General features: G+C 37.3%; 1 pseudogene; it reads left to right on the top strand.

Annotated features, from left to right (window-relative positions):
* LOC127414316 (thyroid adenoma-associated protein homolog) overlaps positions 1 to 25048 on the top strand; it is a 145302-nt pseudogene extending 120254 nt beyond the window's left edge.
* The last annotated feature ends 219 nt before the right edge of the window (positions 25049 to 25267 follow it).

The raw sequence follows: 25267 nt of genomic DNA, 5'->3' as shown, positions 1-25267 counted from the left end.
CCAAAAACAAAATGGAAGGGTTTTGGCCATTTCACCCTCTACAGTGCACAATATAGTTAAAAGATTCAAGGAATCAAAAACCACTTCTGAATGTGCGTGATCTTCGATCCCTCAAACATCACTGTCTTAAAAAAACATCATCTGTAATGGATATCATGAACATGGGCTTGGGATTACTTTAGCAAACCTTTGTTAGTTAACACCACTTGCATCTGCATCCACAGATGCAAGTTAAGACTTTACTATGCAAAGCAGAATCCATTCATCGACGCTGTCCAGAAGCGCTGCCGACAGTGGAACTGTGTTTTCTGGTTCGAGTCCACATTTCAAATAGTTTTGAAAAACACAGCCGTTGTGTTCTCCAGGCCAAAGAGGAAAAGGACCATTCAAGCTGTTATCAGCATCAGGTCCAAAAGTCAGTGTCTGTATGGGCCAGGGGTGTGTAAGAGCCCATGGCATGGGTAACTAGCACATCTGTGAGGGCACCATTAATGCAGACAGATATGTAAAAATTTTGGAGCAACATATACTCCCATCCAGCACCGTCTTTTCCAGGGACGTCCCTGCATTTTCCAGCAGGACAACTTCAAACCATATACTGGCCGAATTACAAGTGCATGGCTGTGTAAGCAGAGAGTTCGGGTGCTGGACTGGCCTGCCTGCAGTCCTGACCTGTCTCTAATTGAGTGCGGTGCATTATGAAGCACACCATACAGCAACCCCTTATAATTGTGAATGGGGGAAAATTTTACTTTCTAAACTTAGCAAACTTGTGTCTTCAGTGCCCAAATGCTTAAGTGATTTTAGAAGAAATGGTGATGTTTCACAGTGGTAAACACTCGACTGTCTCAACTTTTTGGAGCGTGTTGCAATCATCTGATTTGTAATTACTGTACATTTTCAAAAAAACAATGAAATTTACAAGGAAAAACATATAATGTGTAGTTGTAGTGCTTTCAATATAGCAAAGGGTGAATATAATTTACAAATCACACCTTTTTGTTTTTATTAGCATTTCTCATTCTGGCCCAACTTTTTCGGAATTGGGGTTGTAATTACAAACTCACATTCTAATCCTGAAAGTCTTTGGAAGGCTAAATTAAATTAAAATGCTCAAAAAACAAGTTCATGTTGTTTTCCAAAGACAGATATTCATTACAATGGTCTGTATTCTAATCCAGCATTGAGCGAGTACCACTGCTGTAACTTCTTTCCCCACACAATTGTTAATGTTTTTAATGTTAGAAAACTAAAGTTTGATGAATGGTGTTAAAGCTAGAATTTCCACTGATGTGTTTGTTTATCAATTTTATCTTGATGAAAGTAATAAATAATCATAATTAATACTGATAAAACTGCAATCCAAATATTTTTATTTTTATAGGCTACACAAAAAAGGAAGAAAAGGACAAAGAAATAAGAGGATCCTTAGCATGTTAAATAGTGGTAGCATAGAGTCAATGAGTGGTAGGCAACCCTAGGCTTACAGAAATGGTTTAACCCTAGTGCTCAGCAGCCAGTGGGATCTTATGACACTCACCCGTTCAAACTGGACAAGTGGCCAAATGGCTCAGAAGTATATGAAATTGACATCTGAGATCACGCGATGTTAATATGTTGTTTGCGCATTGTCAACGTGTTTTTCACGTATTAAAATTCACGTATTTTTGAATTGCTTGGCATTCCATAGAGCACTGAACGCATGCAGCCCGATTTTTCTAACTGCTCGTCTCTGAACGTGCAGAATGCACATGTGCCTGTAATTATTTGCACTTATTAGTGGGTCCAAAATGTGGCAACACTCACATTTTTGAGCCGTTGTTGTCACAAAGATGCACTAGAAGATGATGTAATCGCCAGTAAACAACAGGAGACAAAGGTAAAAATGTCAACAGTGGATGTGCACGTCAAAAGCGCGTGTCTGAGGAGGTCTGGAGGTATAACTCGAGTCTGAAAGACTATTAAGACATCTTTATGGGGTCTAAACTCCTGAAGAGAAATAGTCCAGTGTCTCATATATTCGTAACGCGCATGCACCAATCTTCTGTTTATGCGCGCATAGTCATGGAGTATACATTGACAGGCAGACACTGAGGGGCTTTAATTATCGTTTTCTGAAGGTTAAGCACTAGAAATGTCACAAAATATATCGGTTATAGATTGCCACGTTATTTTCTTGATATGTTTTGGTCATCGATGCATTACCATTAACTGAAAATTTTATTAGAAGCCTAGTTTGTGTGCTTTTCAATTCACTGTCAGATGGCCTTCCGTTTAATGTAGTCTGGCGTAATAGCTTTGGGAGACCACAAAGGGGTGATGCTGATCGTGGGAAGGACAAGGCACAGGTATCACACACAGGGCGCATCTATGCAGTGCAGGTGACAGTCTAAAGTAGTGAATTTAGTCACCAAGCTCACAAAAGTTAAAAAGTTTTTGTACTTCTTCAAGAACAAACAAAGTGATGTTGATGAGTTTGCAGGTTAGTTTATGAAACGCCGCTTATTATGCATTTCTCTGTATGTAGCCTTGAAGAGGTTTCATTCAAGCTGTCAAACCACAGAAAGACATACTCAAAAATACATTGTGTAGGCTATATGAAAGAAACGTATACATTATATATCATCCAGTGATGGCTAGAGTTATGATAATGATTTTAATGGAAAACTATTTTACATGGAGTTTTGTCCATGGTGCTGCAGAATTTTGAGTCGTAGCTGGGTGCCGCCGACAGACACCAAGCGGCGGCATTGGAGGTGTGTGTACCTTCTTAAAAAACAATTGTTTATACTTTTAAAACGCGCCATGTCTTCTGCCATACGCGTCCAGTGTGCGATCCCCTTTTAATTTGCCCTGCCGCTCACACTTGACTTTACCAAAGTTGTGTTGAGTAATATGTATGAAGAGACAAACTATTGTGCAACGAGTACCCCTATTTATATCTGGAAAAATGCAGATATAGATCGATAATCATCAGGAAAATTTTCTGATTATCGATGCGTGAAAAAGGCATCAATCACAAGCCTATTAAGCACCTCATTTTACTAACCATTTGCACCTCTTAGTTTCAGGCCCTATTTTGTATTCTATTCATGTAAATTGCCTTGAATTTCTCCCTTTTTGTGAACGTCAGAAGCCAAAGGAGATGGTGTGAGCGAGATAAAGAAAAAGAGAAATAAATCAACATTGTTATCCAAATCTGTCTCACAACTGACTAGTTTTCATCTCCCTCCCTCTGTTAATGATGTTTTTCTCTCTGTGTGTTGTTTTGTGGTAATGAGAACTTGGCTTGAGTTTAAAGGGACGAATGGAGCATCACTCCTCTTGTGACCCACTCTAGTTTCGTTTTTACTTCACCTTTCTCTCGCTCTGAGTAAAAGCGGCATTCTTGGTTTACTTAGTTGAAACAAAGAGGTCTATAATACGTGGAGAGAGCTGCCATCAAGTAAAACATGTCCCTGGATCCACGTACTTGTTGGCCCTGGTACAGCATTTTCATTGACAAATCTGATTTTATGGATAGAGAAAAGGGAAGGTTTAGGGTAAGGCTTAGGCCTAAGGTCAGTGGTTTTTACACTTCTTATTAACCTATATTTTTCCTCTCATTTTAGGTGATTTTTAGGTATGGCTTGGTTAAGATTTTTGAATAGGGATAGAGTTAGGGCTATGTGTTTAATTTATTTACACTATGTTTTTCAACTGACTTCAACTGACCGTAAAGCTGTTGTCTCTGTATTAAACATGCCTAATTTTTTTGTGTTTGGATTGATTATTATGCTTTGTAAAGTGTCCTTGGTCCTTGAAAGATGCTATATAAATAAAAATCATTATTATTATTTTTATAGCAGTATTGATCCTTGACCAACAACAGACATTTTTTGAGCCAGTCGCTTCAGCCATAATTGTCATGTGACGAATTACTCTGCAGCCAACTTTGGAGTCCCAAGTTCTTCAATAGCGATTATACTCAGCTGTGACACCAAAGGCAGTAGACAGGGAAAAAATATCCATTTAAAAATTAACCAATAAAACAAGTACATGTTACTCTTTTAAGAGCCCTACAAAAACAGATTTAGCACTGGTAAAACATCTACTTTAATTTCAAAAATGTGCTCTCTATGTTGCTTGCAAAAATATATATTTAGTCAGAATACACAGCTACTTTCAAATGACCATCAATGGAGAAGGATGATTTTTGGGCCTAGATAATGTTGTTACTGGATCCTCCAGCAGGGGCTAAGAGGGCCATGCTAACCAGCTAAATCTTGACCCCTTGATTTCAGCATGATAATGTTTAACTGAGTCTACAAATGTTTGTGCCTGTGATTGAACGAAGCAAGAAAGCCTATAATGCAGAATAGATCTTTATGATCGATTACTATTTAAATAGCTTGCCGGCTGTTTCTTAGGCTGATGTCATTGTATTTTCCACATACAATTAGATATTGTCATTACTACAAAAAAAAAAAAAAAAAAAAAAAAAAAATTCAACATCTCCACCCTGATTTTAACACATGCCTTCCCACCACCCCATTCTGATAATAATGGTCTGACTCTGTGTTGAGCAATGTCCATGTCCTATAGAGACATGCAAGCACACATACATGCCAAATTTGAGTGTTCGGTGTACGTTAGCTGCATTAGGTCCATCTAAGCGTGCTCAGTGTGGTGTATGAGAGTTCTTTTGATGCTCGGGTGTCATGGTAACCAGCCTCGTCTCTTAGGGAATGCAATATGGCCCCATCCCATGGTCACTCCTTGTTGAATCATGTGCAGGGCTAGATTAGGTTGCAGTGTGGGTCCTTAGAAGTTCTTAGATGGAAGAGTAGTTTCATTTGGAGTTCAGAAGAATATTGTGTTCTCAATAATTCAATAAAAAAAAGAATGTCTGAGCCCTTAAATCACTTGTATTTCCCAGAATGCTTTTTATCTCTGCAAAGTGATGTCATGGAGAATCCCAATCTATATTTAGGAGTGTTAGTTCAAATGGTGCTCATCTTTTACTAATAAACACCAAAGTAATTCTCAGTGCAAAGTTCATAAGGATATGCTATCTGAAATCTATTCTGCTGCTTTAATTTTAGAATTTATGTTAAATAACATCTCTGATTGTAGATTCTTCCTTAAACCATCACATTTAATGGAGTGTTCATTGTTTTATCTACCTTAGATTCTGAGCTGAAGAAACTACGTGAGGAAACTCCGCACATTCTGATGGTCTCAGAACTTGTTGCTCCTGAAGGGCCCCATGAGATAAACCTATCAGTTCCTGGGGCCACACAGTACCTGCAGAGTCTGTCTCATATAGCCATCAGCATCTGTGTGGAATCGCCTCAGCTGTGGGAGTGTCCTGAGACTGACAGGTTACAGAGAGATCTCCTGACGTGTCTACTGCAGTGCCAGTACTATGAGGTTCGACTGTTTGTCCTGGATCAGCTCCTCAAGAGACTTAAGAGGACACAGGAAGAGTCTCAACATGGGGGTCAGGGCCCCTTGCCCTTTAACCTCGGTCTGTCCAGCCTAACTCGCCTGGTTCTGCATGAGACATACCCTGGGTGTCAAGCCAAGGTGAGGAAAATGCCCTTTTGCTTTGCTATAGAGTCTCAAATACATTCAAGAATTAGTCAGGTATGTACAACCTCATTTTCTATCATAAACCAAACTCTTTACAGAATTTTATTTAAAAAAAAAAATTAAAAAAAATGAAAAACACTTAATAAAACGTTACAGAACTTTGTGTAAAAATGTATTATACACTAATTTTATTTACAAAACTTACTAAACCCACTACAAAACCGAAACCACACTGCATTAACTTCACAAAACACACCACAAAAACTATGCTAAACTTTATAAAACTTTAGAGAAAAAAAAAAAAAAAATGAAGCTGACAGAACTTGGTAAAACTTGACAAAACATACAGCAAAACCTTTACAAACCACACCACAAAAACTTTGCTTAGCTTAACAAAACATTACAAAACCTTTAAAAACATGCTACTAAAGCTTGCTAACTTAATTAGACTTAATTCTGTCAAATGGAGTTTATGTTGATAAGATGGCAATTTTGACACAGATCATCTCAGATCATCACCTCATCTCTTGTATCTTGCGCTTAGCTAAGGTTACTCAATCTACGCCATATTATCCATCAGGTAGAACTATTCTTTCGACCACTAAAGATAGCTTTACTAATAATCTTCCAGATCTGTCTCAAATACGGTGCATGGAAGAATAGTGTCTCTAGCTACAGACAGACTCTAAAAGCAACTGGGTCTGCATATTTTAGCAAACTTATAGAAAGTAACCACAACAATCCTAGCCTCTTATTCAGTACCGTTGCTAAATTTACTAATATTAATAATAAAAATCGACTGAACCAGACATTCCCTCTTAGCAAATTAGTAATTAATTTTTGCATTTTTTTATTGATAAAATTTAAACCATCAGAAACAAAATTGGAACTATGCAACCATCTGCCACAGCACCTTAGAAGACTCACAATATCCCCTATGTGCAATTATTGTCAAAGGTCAGGAAGAGACAAAATTTATTAAAGCATCAAAAGCAACAACATGTATGCTAGACCCTGTACCTAAAGAAGTCCTGACAGAGGTTTTTCCTGTTATGCCAGAACCTCTTCTTAATATTATGAACTCGCTATCCTTAAGGCATGTCCCAAGAAAATTGGTGGAGGTACTTGGCCATTGCATCTTGCTCTCTTATAAGCGTTTCTCAAATTAAGCAGTGAGTTTTTTAAACGCTTTGTTAGGAAAGATGTTCAACTTGGAAATGCATGTCTCGAGATCCTCGTGTTTGGTTCCATTCTGTTGTGTTCCATCTGTTTGAACAGCCCATGGCCTGTGCTCATAGTCTGAGCTGCTTACCCCCGAGTTCAGCCGAAAACCACTGCTATCTGGGAATATTGCTACCCTACATACAACTGTACTGAATAAAAAACAATGTGGTATTTCGCTGTTATGAAGCTTGAGTCTGGGGTTGTATGCTGTGGCATCAGTTCAAGTGTAACAGCATGTGAACTGCATATTGAAGCATTACCCCTCTCATTTTACTTTTGACTTAATGTTTGAAAATATGGACAGACTAAAACTTTTTATTTATTTTAGGCACATTAGTTGAAAATGAAATGCTCTTTTTTAACAGCAAGGAATGTTCTTTGCAATAATATAAAACAGTGCTTTATGGTTTATGTATACAATGCGCCCTCTTGTGGTCTAAGGAAAAATTGTCAATTTAAAAATCAGCTGACTTTAAAACTTTGAAAATATTTAAGGTAAAAATTCAAATGTAGTTTCTCTGCCCAGTTGGCAGCCCTAATCACAGATGCATTTCTCTTCTAGTGCTTTTAGATCTTAGTGCTGCCTTTGACACCATAGATCACGACATTTTCTTGGATTGGCTTGAGAATTATGTTGGCATTTAAGGACAGGCATTATCTTGGTTTAGATCCTATTTATCTGACCGTTACCACTTTGTCTGTGTAAATGAGGAATTTTCAGATCAAACTAAAGTTAAGTGTGGAGTAGGGCTGAAATGATTAGTCGACATTATCGACAACGTCGACAATAAAAAATTATCTACAAAAATGTCCGTTGTCAAATAGTTGCTTGATATCATTTAACACAACGTGAGATAATTTGAAATGTTAATGATTGAAGAGAGGAAGAAAACACAGCTCACAGTCCAGATGCACTCCAAACTTTCCAAACAGATTAAGGTGATGTAGATCGCAAAGTATGAGGGAATTATAATACAAAAATACAAGTAAATACAGATGCAGTGTCATCGTGAAATAAAACGGAGCCTTACCTGACGTTCCACTTGAGCAAAACTTGCCTGTCAGTGCGTCTGAAAAGGAAACACCCCGGCATTATATCTTTAATGCATCCTTTATTAAAGTTCAAATAATAAGGAGGCAGGTTGTATAAATAAGCACAAACTCTGAAACTGGCATTTCTCTTTCGCTTGTGAGTAACGTGAAAAACAGCGCAAGAGTGTTTCAAATTTCTCCCGGCTGCTACACTGTCTCACGCAGAGATGCTCATCCCTCGCGTGCGCTTGCTGCAGCGAGATTATAACGTGATTTCTCGCGACGTAGTGAATCATAATATATTTGTCATGGTGTGTATCTTATCATGAAGAAAATTGGATATTCGAGCTCTATTAAGAAGAGATTTTATTTTTTTGTAGGCCTGCCCCTGATAGTCGACCAAATGTTGGTCGATGAGAAGTGTCTTGGTCGACCAAGTTTTGATTGGTCGGTTGGTCGCAGAAAAAACAAAAACTCCACAGGAAACCGACAAACACAGGTATTACCGCTGGTTGGACGCTAGGTTGTACTATGGGGTAATTTTCATTAAGCAGGTTTAGGGTTAAGCCTACACAATAAAGCAAGACACCTTGATTTCAAACTTTGAACTTTATTTTTTATTTTAACTAAAAATTCAAATGAAACTGTAAAAAAAATAAGTGCAATTAAAATGTGTGTTGTTCAACTTTTGAAAGATGGTTTTACAACAGTTCAACATCTCTCTGGCAAAGAACCTACTTCATCTGTGCATTCTCTACCGGAAAGGTATTTCGTTGTCCGGGAAAATACATCATGTGTGTGAATACATTTGTTTTGTTCCCTCCTTCACTATATATATATCTCGCAATATCGAATTACATCAGCAACCCCCGGGCTGATGGATATTCTTGCTTTAGTGATTTTGCATTGAAAATTAAATACATTTATTTAAAAAATGAAAAACTTAAATCAAATACATTTCTAAATTCAAATTGCACTCCAAACAAAACAAAAAAGCAAATAAAATAATGAAGTGATCAAAAAAATTATATATATATATATATATATATATATATAAGTAGACACCTTTCCATTTACCGTTAGGCAAGTATCCGTCTAAACATGCAGGAGGAAAATTATTTACACAAATGTAGCAATAAAGACATAAATATAAAGCAATTATAAATGTAAAAATAATCATTATGATGATAATAATCACTGAAATATAAATCATGGTTCGAGGTGAACTTGTTTTTGTATTATTTTGTGTTTTAATCACAGATGTATAGGTTGCAGAGTTGTGATCATAGTGAACTGCTCTGTGGAAATAAAGCGAACTGAACTCAAAGCGCCTCCTGAGCTGAGATGTCTGAGATTATTTGCAGCGATGCTATTCTTGAAAAAAAAAGAACCTTTTACATGCACGTGTTCCACGAGACTGCACGCCTCCGTATAAACATACATGCGCATAGACGGCTTTTCTGTCATCTGTTCTTAATAATATAATAAAGTGTTTCTTCTAGTGTGTGTCTGTGTGCCACGGGTCAAATTATTTGTAATATTAATTTGATAACAATAATAGCCTAATAATAATAATAATTTTATACATTAATGGGAAAATGAGCCAAATATCATCAAAGGCATCAGCTATTGGTGATCACTCTGACCATTGTCGATCCCCGAGATCATCGTCTGTCTGCAAAACCCTAATGTGCATTTCTCTCAATAAATTAACAAAAAGTTCAGACAGTCTCCTTGCTGGTTTTTCCGACACATTCAGAATCATTACCGCTTTTGGCGGTGTCGCTGCTGCTCGCTTCGTGCGTGCGCTTATAAAATTTATATTTTAAAGGCTCATTATTATGGTTTAGTATTTCTCTGTAATGTAGAACAGTGTTAGCAATGTTACTTATAACATTCTTTCTCAGCCCTGGAACTCAAACCATTTTCTGATGCCCCCCAATATATATATATATATATATATATATATATATATATATATATATATATATATATATATATTTATATATATTTATATATAGTAAGTAATTAAATTAATATAATAAACGTGCGACTAGTCGACTAATGGCTTAAATTAACGCCTACTAGTTGACTAGGAAAATATTTGGTCTGGGGCAGCCCTAGTTTTTTGTGAGTTAAAGATGAATCGAAGTGACCAAATAGGTGAGAGTGTAGTCTTAGATCATTATACAATGCAAAAAATGAAAAATAAAAAATAGGTTTTAGAGTAGTCTTTTTTGGTTTGTTTTCCATTATAAATATCTAAAGCTCCTTACATACATTTACTTTACAAGCTATACTGCAGAAGAAAAATTGGATATTGGAGAATGTTGAATATAATATTCAATATTTACATATTAAAAAATATCTAAAAATCCTTAAAACAAGAAACATTTACCTGAGAAGCAACATATAATATATTTAGACTTCCTTTCAGAGAATGTATCTTGAATATAAGTATATTTTGTTTTTACTGCACTGGCAAATGTATGAACAAGTGAAAAAAATTTTGAATGGCTAGAAATTTCCCTCAACTTAATTCTGATAAAACAGAGGTTCCCTTATGACTCAGTACACTTGACATTGCGTCAGGAAGTTGACGCTATGGGAGTGTCCTTCTATACGACCTAGTTGAAATCTTTCAGGCGCGAAGCTGTCCGGTATAAAAGTGGGCGCGCAAACACCATTCCTCAGAATTTTCTTCCTTCAAGACAGCGATTCATCTTTCGTCTAGAAGCCTTCTACTACTTCACCGTCGACATACACGAGTCAGCAGGCGGGATCTTCACGGCAATAAGAAGACTCTCTGCTCCCCTGCAGTGTTGCGGCGAACATTTACTCCGCCTTGTCGCTTGAAGCTTCGCTGGTGAATGGGCTGCTTCAGCATCCTGATTCCCCGCAGCGCTTCGGCAGGAGTTTTGTATCCTTATAAGCTATTGTGATATTGTGTGTGTGTATGTCTAATATATATATATATATATATATATATATATATATATAATGTATAACTAAAAGAGCCACTTACCTGTTCGCGTCTTTTTAAAGATGTCGTTCCGTAAGTGTTCCTTATGCGAGGGACACATCCCAACGTCAGATCAGCATGAGAGCTGCATTCACAGTCTCATAGAGACAGGGCATGAGTCTCAAGATGCTTCGCTCACAAATCATCCTCGTTCTGAGGGACGATTTAGCCTCCCACACCCTCCCACCAGCCTCTTCTGTGACTCCTGAGGAATCAGGTCGAGCAGGATGAATTTGAGGTGGACCGCGTGCCGGCACATGCCCCGCGAGCCCCTCAATCTCCATATACTGCATCTATGCTGATACAGTATGTGCGTGACGAGCTTCGGCACTCTGCAGGAGCGCACAACCACATCACATTTGGCGGTTCGGATGCTGGGGATGATGTTATGTCTCTTGCTGCATCCTCCCCCAGCGAGGGCGAGGAGCGTGCACATGCCACTGACAAGGAGATGTTTCGCGTCCTTTCAAGGGCCGTCGAAGAGCTCGGTCTCGAGTGGTCTCTTCCAGAGGAACCTAAAAAATCTCGCCTTGATGAATGTTTTTTGCAGTCCAGACGCCGTCAAGTGACCGCTTTCAAATAAACTTCCTTCCCGACTGGGTTCGTGAAGGGGTTAATTCATACTATATAACTAGAGTTCATATATCCATTCTGAGTGTTCCCCTCCTGGCCCACCATGAGGGTCATTCACTTGCGGCATACTCATGTTGGTCGCCGTGCCACGGGACAGCGGCATCATGTTTCCTCTCTGGAAGGTTATGTCGTGTAGTGCGGCATGATGGGACTCTGTTCCCCATAGTGCCAGCTTCCTGACGCAATGTCAAGTGTACTGAGTCGTAAGAGAACATCTCAGTTACGTATGTAACCTCGGTTCCCTGAGATGAAGGGAACGAGACATTGCATAAGCTGGCCGCACTACAGACTCAGAGTTTTTTTAGGTGCGAGCGATACTCTCTTTGTCCCTCAGTCAGAAAATTCTGAGGAATGGTGTTTGCGCACCCATTTTTATACCGTTATCGTAGAAAGGTTTCAACTAGGTCATATAGAAGGACACTCCCATAGCATCAGCTTCCTGACGCAAAGTCTCGTTCCCTTCATCTCAGGGAACCGAGGTTGCATACACTACCGGTCAAAAGTTTTGAAACACTTGACTGAAATGTTTCTCATGATCTTAAAAATCTTTTGATCTGAATGCGTATGCTTAAATGTTTGAAATTAGTTTTGTAGACAAAAATATCATTGTGCCACCATATTAATTTATTTCATTATAAAACTAAAATTTAATTTAAAAAAAAGTTTTTGAAATTGATCACTTGGACCAAGTAATAAAGAAAAGCAGCCAATAAGTGCCCAACATAGATGGGAACTCCTTCAATACTGTTTAAAAAGCATCCCAGGGTGATACCTCAAGAAGTTGGTTGAGAAAATGTCAAGAGTACATGTCTGCAAATTCTATTCAAAGGGTGACTACTTTGAAGATGCTAAAATATAACACAGTTTTGATTTATTTTGGATTTTGTTTAGTCACAACATAATTCCCATAGTTCCATTTATGTTATTCCATAGTTTTGATGACTTTACTATTATTCTAAAATGTGAAGAAAAATTATTAGAATAAAGAATGAGTAAGTGTTTCAAAACTTTTGACCGGTAGTGTATGTAAACGACATTTTACATATTGGACCAAAAACCTCTAAAAATAAAATGCTAGACTATAATTTGACTCTTGATGGATGTACTGTTATGTCGTCTTCTACAGTAAAGAACTTGTGTGTTATATATCATAGAAATCTGTCCTTTGAAAATCACATTTCCAATGTTTCTAGAACAGCATTCCACCTCAGAAATATTGTTATGTTTCGGCATATGCTTTCTGTTTCTGATGCCGAAAAATTGTATCATGCGTCAATGACCTTAAGACTAGATTATTTTAATGCATTACTGGGTGGATGTCTTGCAAGCTCAATAAATAAGCTCCAGTTGGTTGAAAATGCAGCTGCTAGAGTGCTTACTTGAAAGAAATATGATCATGTCAGCGCAATTTTATCATCACTACATTTTTTTTTTTTTTTTATCATCAAACCGCACAATGATGACTTGCAGCTTAATTTTCTGTTACAAGATAATTTTCCGTAAAGCTGCTTTGAAATTATCTGTGTTGTGAAAGCTCTTAACAAACAAAAATGGCTTGACTTACAAAACATTAGAAAAACTTTGCAAAAATGTACAAAACACACCACAAAAACTTAACAAAGACAAGCAAGTTAAAAATAATGATGTAAATCAATTAAAATTTTGTATCTAATTAATTACAACGTTGATTAATTAATCAAATTAATCATAATACTCGCTTATATCAATCTTTGCTTTGGCCACCAAATAAAGATACTTTAGTATAAATAGCCTAATACATAATAATTTAAATAACCTTTGAAAATCTCACTTCTAAACCCCTGCATTCTGTGGTGCTTCGTCCAGCTGTCAAGTCCTGTGCAAATCTCTGGAGCTTGTGTGTGACCAGCTCTTGTTCTGTGGCTGCGCTGCTTATGAGGTTTGTTGAGGTGCGCTGACTGACCCCTACTGACGAGGCACACGAAAGCACAAAGTTACTTCAATCTTGAATAGCTCCAATGGTTGGAAAATATGTACTTTCATTATGTAATTTACATACAGGTCAGAGGACATGATTAATTGTGTTAATATTGTAACACATTATTTTTATATAATTAATCACACTATATGAATGCATTAAATTGACAGCCTTAGTTAAAGAATCACTGTGCAAAATCTTACAAAACTGTGGAAAACACGCCACAAAAACTTTACAATACCACAATACATAAATTCTTAAAACTTAAAAATCCACACCACAAAAGCTTTACAGAACCTTAGAAAACTTTGCTAAACTTAAACACACTACAAAATCGAGCAAAAACTTTAAAAACATATATACAGCAAAAACAATATGAGACATACTACAAAAACTTTACAGAAACACACTGCATAAACTTACAGCACTTTAAAAACACCTCAAAAACTTAAGAGAAACCATACAAGTTGTTTTGAACAACATGACTATGAGAAACCTGTTAGTACAGATAATCTTTGGAGATCTCACAATTTTCTGTTACAGTGGTGCTCTCTATCCAACCGCTTCCTTCACTGTCAGCATCATGGATGTCACAAATTAAAATTCATGCGGGTTGGTAGACAAAACTTGGATTGTTCTTTTTACTGGGGGGAGATCCACTTATGGAACTCTGTGATCCTGAGATTAGAGAATCCAGCTGTCTAAATGACACATGTCCTCATACGGGATTCTCTTTGATTTACAGAATAAACAACTGCACCGTTATGACAACTTGTTGAACAAGAGCTACTCGCAGCCGAATCTCTGAATGGAAATGGCTGATAGTCGTTTAATTTCCATTCACAAACTCAATACACACACATGTACTTTCAACTCAGAGCTTTGGCCCTGCAAAGTGAAAAGGCAGGCGAGTTTCTGTTTAGAAGAAGGGATTGGATTTCAGTTCCTCATAAGCACTCAACCAACCATTAATTACTCTCCTGTTTTGCTGTTCCTATCACTAAGCAATGTTCAAACTGACGTGAATCGGCTTTTCTGGAGCTGTGCTTGTTTGTGTCTGGAGATACATGTTTTTATTCGTGTCTGTGTATTTATTTATGTCTGTTGCAGTGTGTGTGTGTGTGTGTGTGTGTGTTCTTAAAGCCGTTTTATTGGCCAACTATTAATATTTAAAGTGCTGCTGTTAAGCTGCTCCAGGCTCTCGATGCTGCCTGGTTTCCATAGCAAGTAAACTGCTCCACCAAAGCATTCTGGGAAGAAATTAGGAAAGTTGGGTTAATTTCCTCTGCCGGCTTAGGCAGCTACTCTAATAAGAAAATGTGCAATGAACTGCAACTCCGGTGTCTAAATCCATTCTGAAAATACTCATTTAAGTCTTAAGAGCAAATCCATACTGGTTTCGTCATGTGCTTAGGGAGAATTTTTGTGTACACGCCAGCGGCACAGCAGTGCCGTAATATAAAAGTCTGAGACATAATCAAGAGCAGAGGCCATAGAAAGCTGTGAAGAGACCAATATAATGCTCTAATAACACACTTGTGCACTCAACGAAACAATAATCAACCAAATATGTCTAAAGAATGTCAACAAACCCCTGTGAGCTACCTGGCATGTCACGGTAAAGGAAAGCAAAGACAGCAGGGGGCAGAGCAGAAGAAAAATAAGTCTTCCGTTAACTCCCTTGCTCTGCTGAGACCAGTGTTTGGGGGGAAACCCGAGGGCCAGAGCTGAACCAGATGTGCTTTATGTGCAGGGATGAATGGATGGATGGGGAGGGAGGAATGTTGCTGACAGACAGGGGGTGGAATAAAGAATGGCCATATGGATGAAAGGAAAATGAGTTGAGAGGTGTGGCTGGTAAATTAAAGCACTGAAAATATTCACTATTTAGACAGATAATCATGTCCTAGGCCAATGATTCTCAAATGGTTTTGCTCCAGGTCCCAGATTTTAAATTGGACATTAAGTGACAACCCATCAAACATGTAATACCAACATTGTTTATCGTAGAAAAAGTTAAATTCTCTTTAAAATCAAACATTGCAATTTGTAATCAATACTTTGAACTGCATTGGCATTAAAGGGATAGTTCACCCAAAAATGAAAATTCTCTCATTATTTACTCACTCTCATGATATCCCAGGTGTGTATGACGTTCTTAACCAGAACACATTCGAAGAAAAATAGAAAAATATCTTAGCTCAGTAGGTCCTTAAAATGCAAGTGAATGGAGATTTCTCTTTTGAAGCTCCAAAAACCACAGACAGTCAGCATAAACATCATCAATACAACACAAGCTGTTAAATTAATGTCTTCTAAAGCGATGCAATCACTTTTGGTGTGAAACAATATCAATATGTAAGTACATTTTAACTATAATCCAATGCTTCACTAGAGGGTGGAGTCCAAGTGGTCTCTCGTGTGAGGTATTCGCATTGCCATGGATACAGATGTAATCTCACGTTCTCCACTCGGTTGAGACACCCAGGATAAGCACACAAACGCACATTGTGAGTAAAGAAACCGATAAATACAGACCTACTGAGCTAAGATATTTGTATATTTTTCTTCAAATGTGTTCTGCTCAAGTCATACACACCTGGGATATCATGAGGGTGAGTAAATGATGAGAGAATTTTCATTTCTGGGTGGACTATCCCTTTAAGGTAGGTTTCTAAATGTCTCTTAAATTGACTTTCGATGGTTTTATGGTCTCCACTGCCAATAATTCAGTTGCTCTAGTTTTGTCCTCGTTGCAAGTTAATTTAATTCAGCCTGGATCTAATTTTCTTTGACCCTGCATAATTTTTGAGATGCAACTTTAATTTGTGTAGCTTCTACCAAGTGACAGATGGATTTGTGTCAAAATACCGTAGAGTTTGATTGGATGTACAGCCTTTGACATCAACAACGAAATAAAAAATCCATGTTGAAAGTTGATAACCCTATTTATTTTGGTATACTAATGAATATATGGTTTGTGGCATCTTTTTTTTTTTTTATTACTTGAATTTACCATTGTTTTTCCCTGCTATCCTTGACCCTCAGAACAGATATGTGACCCTTTTTTGGGTCATGACCCACCAGTTGAGAAGCACCAGGGGTTTAATTGGGTGGGAAAGCCCTTCCAGCACCTTTATATTCAAAGAAAATTGGCAGCTTATTTGTCTGTCCATTCCATTTCTTGTGTGCTCCGGTTCAGTTTTGGTTTGATCCATGTCTGCTATCTGTCCCATATAAATCATGGAATATGCAGCCAGCTGCGCACCCATTTCTGATATCCAGTGATATGCAATTTTGCTTGATTTATTAAGAAGAAAAAATCTGGTATCATTCACATAAAAGGCAAAGATCATATTAGACCAACACACTGTAAAATTGTCACTGTTATTTGTATATTTATCTATTTGGATTATTTGTGTTATTTTGGGTATATTTATTTATTTATTTATTTAAATGTTTGTTTGTGTTCTAGGAAATGTACAATGGAGTCCTAGGGGACCGCTGTATCCCTACAGGGCTTTAGGGTTCCCTCACCTCCAAAATCCAAATTTAACCCTTGAAAAGCACTGATTTAGACAGACTTCAACACTATTATGTCTCTCTCTCTCTCTCTCTCTCTCATGAAATTCTCAGTGCATTCTCTTCTCTTGGTTTCTTGCAGGTTTTACAGGTTCTTGCTGTCCTCCCTCTGTCTTCTCTCCTGCCTTGGAGAGATGGTTTGATGTCTCTGAGCTGTCAGGATGTTCTAGAGCATCTACTCACACTGGCTGAGACCTCTATACACAGGTGAACCATATAAAACCATGTTGAGCAGCTCTCCTCTAACAACACTTCTATATTCTTCACAAAACCTTAAACTGGATGCATACAATTTCTACATTTACTGTCAATCCTAAAGGTGGGGCCTATATTTTTTTATGTTAAAATACTTTACTATCCCAGGTTATCGGGACATTCATAGCTTGTTTCCTGAAGAGTGTAAACACTTTTGCACTGTTTGTATGAGCTGTCCTACATGTCAGCCTCTGACTTAGCCAATGGCATGAGTTTTGGGCCGGATTACCTGTTTGTGCAAACTAGCGGTAGACTGATATATCCGCAATAGTGATTGGTCGGCAGATATTTAGCCATTTTGACGTTATCGGTCAAATAGCCGATAGCTGTGTCCGCTTCGCTGATTAACAGAATTGTTAATCTGGTCTACCTGGTGTCTTTCAAATTCTACTGACAGCCTTGTTTGTTATTTTAACTTTTTGTTTAAAATATCAGTTCATTTCAACAAATTTGTATATATCCGTTTATTATCATTAAATTGTTTTGAGCCAATATATTGGCAATATCAGCCACACTGCTCTCTCGAGATCAACATCTTTCATTGAAAATCCCATATCATTCAACATCTACCTCAAACTGTAGCAGCGTCCGATTATTGGTTTTGCAATTCCATTTACTACTGCTAGAAGCACAGAAAGTAAAATGTTTTTAACTTTGATAGGTATTGAACTTCATTTTAAACTCCATAGATTCCAGATTTAAACTTAAAAGATTGCACTTGCACCCTAAAAACGCCCCAGTCATGTTCTCAGAAGCTGTAGACCTTAACAAAACTTCTTACTGTTGAAGCAGTGGTTTAGGGGCGGTATATCCCTCTGGGAGGCGAGAGGTACTCTGTTGAGTGGCTAGCGCTGTTAGCAGAAAGTGTAATGGCTTTAGATGTGGGCTTTGACAACAAAAGACACCACACATACCTGTGGTCGCCAGCCGCCCTGCATGCATCAATCTTGCTTTCATACCTACGGCGAAGCGAGAGGGAGATTGATTTACACATTAAAGGGGCACAGCTACCTGTGCTTTCAATTGAGTGTGTATGTGTGCATTGTGTGGGTGTGTTTGTATGCCTTTACATAGGTTCGTTCCCTATAATTTGTGGATATATATATATATGCTTGGAGGTTGTGTACGAGTCCTAATATGTGTTTATGTGGCCGTGCACTATGGCAGCAGGTGAAGTTAGTCTGTTGTTTTTGGCTCCTCTGTGCCTGTAGGGGCCCCTGAATAACAGACACCTTCACATCCCAGTGTGCCGTGAACAAAGGCCCTCAGTATTACATTACAAAGACTCCACACTCACGCTTTCAATCTCTCCCCTCATGTTCAGTGTTGTGAAATGCTTAGTACTGTATTGTTATTTGTCTTGTGTGACATGATACAAATCTTTTGTAGCAGGGGCAGTGTGATTAAGCAATGCCGTAAGACTTGCAGTGTTTGTGTTATTGTGTAATGCAGTCAGACACTTGCAGTGTTGTGTAATGGCACATTTGCTGAGTGTATTTTGGTAGCCGTGTTCTGTTGTACAACACATGCTGAGCTACACCTGTTTTGAGATCATGTTAGAAACAGCCCCTTCACACTTGGCCTGGGGCTCATTTTAGAGTGTGTCAGCATGTTGTTTTCTTTTCTGATATGCCAGATTTGTTTAGAATGTTGTTATATTTAAAGGAACTACAAATCGGTCCATGTACATTGCGTTTTTTCTTATTTTGATTTCGAAATCGAAAAACAAAATATACATTTTGCTTTGCTTTTATTTTTTTAATTTATTTTCATTTTAAAAGAAATGTAAAAACAAAAAACATGAGAAATTGAGTTGATTTTTAAACAAAAAAACAAACATTTTCTCATCTTTCTCATGCCTATCTGTTGAGATGAGAAACAATCATTAAAAAATAATAATAATAATAATAATAATAATAATAATAATAATAATAATATTGGGAAGTTTGATTAATTTCTGCCAAACGGTTTAAACTGTTCATTTCAATTAATTTGTTCAACGCTTTGTCAGTGTTCAACATTGTCCCTGTGTAACAGTTTACATGCTTTAATTATGTCGCAACAAATATTTGTAGGCAATTATGTAAGGGATAATATATAGTCAGCTGATCATTAACACAAAATAATCCCTGACAGGTTAATCATGACAAAGACAAAAACGGACCACTTTGCAATCAATTAAATGTACATGAAATATAGATTTGTGTTTAAAGTATTTCATTTAGAGAGAAGTAAGAGAACTTGGAATGATATGAATGAAGCTAGCACAGCTATGTCGGAAATGGATGGCCTGGGGTAGCAGTCAATTATACAGTAGCATCATTATACAAAAACATTTGACCACAGAATACCACAATTTATCAGAGTTAAGTATTTCAGAGAGCTGTGTAATAATGCTGTTTATCACTATGTGTATGTGTTGTGTTGGTGCATATAAAAAAAAAAATTTTTAAATAAAAATTTTAAACATCATTCTTCTATTTATTTAGTGAAAAACCAACATTTATAATATATATATTTTTAGACATTTTAGAGCAAATACGTATGTCAAGATAATCAAGTACTGTGCAAAAGTCGTAGGCGCATTATATTTTTCACTAAAACATTTGTTTTAAAACAGTTATTTTATATATTCTGCTTTTAGTGTATCAGTAGGAAATATAATTTTTTAGATTTCAACATTCCCTTTGCAAACAGAAGAGTCCTAAAACAGATGGTATGACCCCCCACAGAGCCTGGATCTCAACATCATTAGCCTCTTTTCCACCATAAACTGGTCACCCGGGGCCAGTAGCCTCAGACCTCGAGACCGATATCGCTCTGCATTTCCACCATTGGGCCAAAAAACCCACAGTGTTGCCCTAAAACCCGCCCTTAATACGCCGCTGTGGTGCAAATGTCACACACCCTGCACATTTCACAATCCAAACCAAATATGCATGTTATTTATTTATCTAGAATATCAAGTTTATATTGTATGTAAACGTGAGCTAGCTAGCAAGATAGCTAGCAAGATAACCGTTGACAACTCACCGACTTTAACTGCCATGGTGTCCTGAGTGGTCTCTCCATTAACAGCGGGACAATGTCCCAGCACACCTTCCATGATCACAAACCATAGAAAGTTCTACCTTTGGGCACTGCTTTGTCCATTGTGCATCTTAACAGATTTGAAATGTGTCTGCAGTTTTTTTTTTTTTTGCTGAGATGCAGGTGCGTGACATCACACAAATATGTCGGCACACAGAGATGTACAAAGTTAGTGATAAACGTTCACTTTTTTTAAACGATATCGATCAGTGAGTCAAAGTTCCTACATTGTGGCAAGAAAGAAGCTGTTACTCAAAAAGTACCATCTGAAAGCACGTCTGGAGTTTGCCAGAAAGCATGTGAGTGACCCAGCTGCGATGTGGGAGAAGGTTTTGTGGTCAGATGAGACCAAGATAGAGCTTTTTGGCAAAAACTCAAAGCACTATGTGTGGTGCAAACCTAACACTTCCTATGCCTCAAGACACACCATCCCTACAGTGAAGTATGGTGGTGGCAGCATCATGCTGTGGGGATGCTTCTCATCAGCAAAGACTGGGCATCTTGTTAGAATTGAAGGAAGAATGGATGGAGCAAAATATAGGGAAATAATGCAAGAGAACCTGCTTCAGTCCACTAAAAAACTGAAGCTTGGGAGGAAATTGTGTGGCTCAAGAACAAAAAGATAAATGTCCTACAGTGGTCCAGTCAAAGTCCTGATCTCAATCCTATTGAGAATCTGTGGCACTATTTGAAAATTGTGGTCCACAAGTGTCACCCAACCAACCTTTCAACCTGGAGCAAATCTACCGAAAAGAATGGGCCAAAATCACTTCGTCACTGTGTGCAAAGCTGGTATGTACCCCAAAAATTTTAAAGCAGTTATTGCAGCAAAAGGTGGCTCGACCAAATATTAATGTGTGGGGGTTGAATACTTATGCAAGCAAGATATTTCAGTTTTTTATTTTTCATAAAAATATTTCCCAACAAAAAAACAATGTCACCTTACAATAATTGATTTTGAGTTTCAGTGTTTTAAGTTTTGTAATTCTGTAATATGAGAGAATTGGTCAGGGGTCTGAATACTTTTGCAAGGCACTGTGTGTATGTGTATATATATATATATATATATATATATATATATATATATATATATATATATATATATATATATATATACATACATACACTACCTTTCAAAAGTTTAGGGTAACTTACTCATTTTTTGTTTATTATTTATTTTTATTTTTTTTTCACATTTTAGAATAATAGTAAAGTCATCACAACTATGCAGTAATAGAAATGGAACTATGGGAATTATGTTGTGACTAAAAAAATCCTAAATAAATCAAAACTGTGTTATATTTTAGCATCTTCAAAGTAGTCACCCTTTACCTAGAATTTGCAGAAATGTACTCTTGACATTTTCTCAACCAACTTCTTGAAGTATCACCCTGGGTTGCTTTTTAAACAGTATTGAAGGAGTTCCCATCTATGTTGGGCACTTAGTGGCTGCTTTTCTTAATTATTCGGTCCAATCATCAATTTAAACCTTTTTTTTATTTTAGTTTTATAATTAAATAATATGTTGGCACAATTATATTTTTGTCTAAAAAATAATTTCAAACATTTAAGCATACGCCTTCAGATCAAATGATTTTTAAGATCATGAAAAACATTTCAGTCAAGTGACCCCAAACTTTTGATGGTAGTGTACATATATTTATTTATTTATATGTAATGGAATACTTACTAATCTATGTCCTTGCATTTATTTTGAAAGCAGTAACCCATTCAATCTAAAGTTTGAAAATTGAATATGAAGAAATTGACGTCAAATATTATTATTTACTGTATGTGGACCAATAATGTAAGCAGTAAAGACACATATTGCATGTCTGATGGTAGTTTTCTTTTTTTTTATGCCACATTTCTCAGACTTTAGAAGTGTGTTAAGTGTGAATTCATGGTGGATGTGTATTCAATAATCTTTTTATTTTAATGTTACATGCAAACTGTTACACACTAGACTTAATCATACAGGCCTTGATAGCTCAAAAAGAACCTATATATCTTTACAATAAACCATCGATATACCTTTTATAATAACTTTTATTAACCTAAACTAACATTATTAGTTTATGTAATGCTTAACAGATTAAAATCGCAGCGATGCTCATATCCACCACTGAAAACTGCTGCTCAAAAGAACCCGGAAGCCCTGTTGCCTGCTGTGTGGCGTCACAGCAATTTAATCTATAGTAAAATTATTAAAACTATGAAATAACACAAATGGAATCATGGAAATTTTTGTAGTGGTCAAGAATATTAAACAAATCAAAACAATCTTATATTTTAGATTCTTCAAAGGAACCACTCTTCGCCAAGATTACAGCTTTATCTCAACCAACTTCATGAGGTGCATTATGTGTTGCTTTTTAAACAGAATTGAAGTTCCCATGCACGTTGTCTGGTATGCTGCTCTATCCGTGTCCTCTTGGACACTACAGTAATGGAAATTGCACGTCATTTTTTAAAGTATTACAGTATATAATTACCATGGTGTATATGAATAAATTGATCTTTCAGTACCATGGTATGTATCAAAGTATCATGGCATCACCACTCAATACCATCACTGTACCATGGCACAAACACAGTGTGTGTGTGTGTGTGTGTGTGCGTGCGTGCTTGTGTGTGTGTTTGTGCAGCAGGAACTCAGTGAGGCTGTAGTATCCTGCTTGAATCGATGGGGGGCACTGGTCCTGCAGGGCTGCGGTGAGGAGCAACCTGCAGTGGTCAGACTGTTGTCAGCAGAGGTGCTGGTGAAAGCCGTCCCCACCTTACTGACAGCGCCAGCATTGCCTCTGGATGAGTGTTCAATGTGGATAAAAATGAGTGAGTTTTCTTTCTTGTGTTTTCTATGCATGGGATATATCGAAGGGCTCAATAGCCTTTAAAGGGATAATTCTCCCAAAAATTATAATTATCTAATCATTTAATCACCCTCATGCCTTCTTAAACTCGGATGGATTTGTTTCTTCTGCAGGACACAAATTAAGATTATTTTGGAACAATATTTGATATTTGTTTGTTCATAAAATGCAAGTCAATGGGGTCCATAAGTTTCAAGCTCCAAAAAGGACATAAAAGCAACACAAAAGTGATCCATATGAGTGGTTTAATCCATGTCATCTAAAGCAATGCAATCACTTAGGGGTGAGAATTCTCTATAAATCCTGACATCTGCAGTCTCCTTGTTGAGAAGCTCATTTACACACTTTCACGTGCTTGACGAGAGAGACCCAAAGAGAACGTATCACTTCAGAAGATGTGGATTAAACCACTCAAGTTGGATGGATTACCTTTATGCTGTCCTTATGTTCTTTTTGGTGCTTGAAAGTTGTGGGCCCCATTGATTTGGATTGCATGTACAAAAGCACCTCATATATCCTTAAAAAAATCCTCAGTTGTGTTCCACAAATGAAATAAAGTCATAGAGTTTGAGACGGCATGATGGTGAGTAAATTATGAGAAAATTATTCTTTTTGGGTGAACTATCCCTTTAAGGGGAAGGGACATTCCCATTCTAGAGGGCATTTTATTGGACAAAAATGTGGATACGCCCCAGTGCATGATGAGTCATCAATATATGGGGTCTGTTTTCCTTGAAGAGAAAGACTGAACATTTTAAATGCTTATATCTTTTAAAATGTATTTTGTCAACAGAGTACACTATATAACTGGCTAAAAGACATGGACCAAAACCATTTTGATTTCATGATGTGATTAAGCTTAAGTTGTGTTTTTGTGTGTGTGTGTGTGTGTGTGTGTGTTTCAGGTATCACACACACTGTGGCATTATGAAGGAATCTGTTTACATTATTACAGGATGAAGATCAGGATGTGAGGGACAATGCTGCCAATTTCACCTGCTATATTCAAGCCTACTTACACATCATGGATATATACACACACACAAACACAAATATTGTAGGAACGTTTTGGGTTCAATACAATTTGAGCTCTATCAACAGCATTTGTGGCATTATGTTGATTATCACAGAAAATAATTTTGACTTGTCTCTTAAAAAATAAATAAAGGAAAAATCACAATCAAAGTAAGGCACTTACATAGGATGTACACAGGGCCAGGCAATAAACATTAAAATACACACTCAAATATGGCCACTTCACACATTATATGTGTGAGCATGAGGCTAGTGAGATTAAATCACTTAGTACCCTGTCAGTTCAAAGCTCTATCCAAAAGCCGGTAAACCCTAGTAGGTATAGCTGTAGGCCGGAGATCTCGAATGGGGGCGGAATCTCCAAAATTGGGCGTGTGACATAACTATCTGTAACTAAGTTCTGTTTACATGGAGCAAGCTTCACCCAGAGGAATACCCTGCTGTCAGTATAGATTAATGGGAAAGTTCCCCCAAATTTTTTTTAATTATTAGTAATTTACTTATCTTCATGTTGTTCCAAACCATTATGACTTTCTTAAATGTTAAGGAATAATAGCCTCAGTCTCCATTGCATTCATTGCTTGCCTAACATCTCCTTTTGTGTCATAGAAGAAAGTCATACCAATTAGGAACAGCATTCCTATAACGTGTATTGAACATGGAACATTCCTTTTAGAGTAATGCGGATGATGGTTTTGCCAAGATGTGGCTTGTTACATGGAACAAACCCATAACAACCCTCACTCAAGGAGATCAGATGGAGATTGCTGGAAGGGGAGATGTTTTAAAGAGAGTGTTTTGGTGGTGGGGTGGGTGGGGGGGTCTGTGTTGTTAACGACGTCGCCTTACTGAGCAATGTGATGGAGAGGCGGAGGGACGGCAGTCCTGCTCTTTTGAAATGGAGGTGTATGGGTCAGTGATACAGAGAGGAGCAGCACCTCTGTCCCATAAATCAGTCACATCAAAACCACATCATTACCACATTCCCTC

The sequence above is a fragment of the Myxocyprinus asiaticus genome, chromosome 23 (genome assembly GCF_019703515.2).
Source record: "Myxocyprinus asiaticus isolate MX2 ecotype Aquarium Trade chromosome 23, UBuf_Myxa_2, whole genome shotgun sequence".
NCBI classification, from domain to species: Eukaryota; Metazoa; Chordata; class Actinopteri; order Cypriniformes; family Catostomidae; genus Myxocyprinus; species Myxocyprinus asiaticus.
The sequence above is the reverse complement of the archived record's forward strand: the minus strand, read 5'-3'. Positions and strand labels throughout refer to the sequence as shown.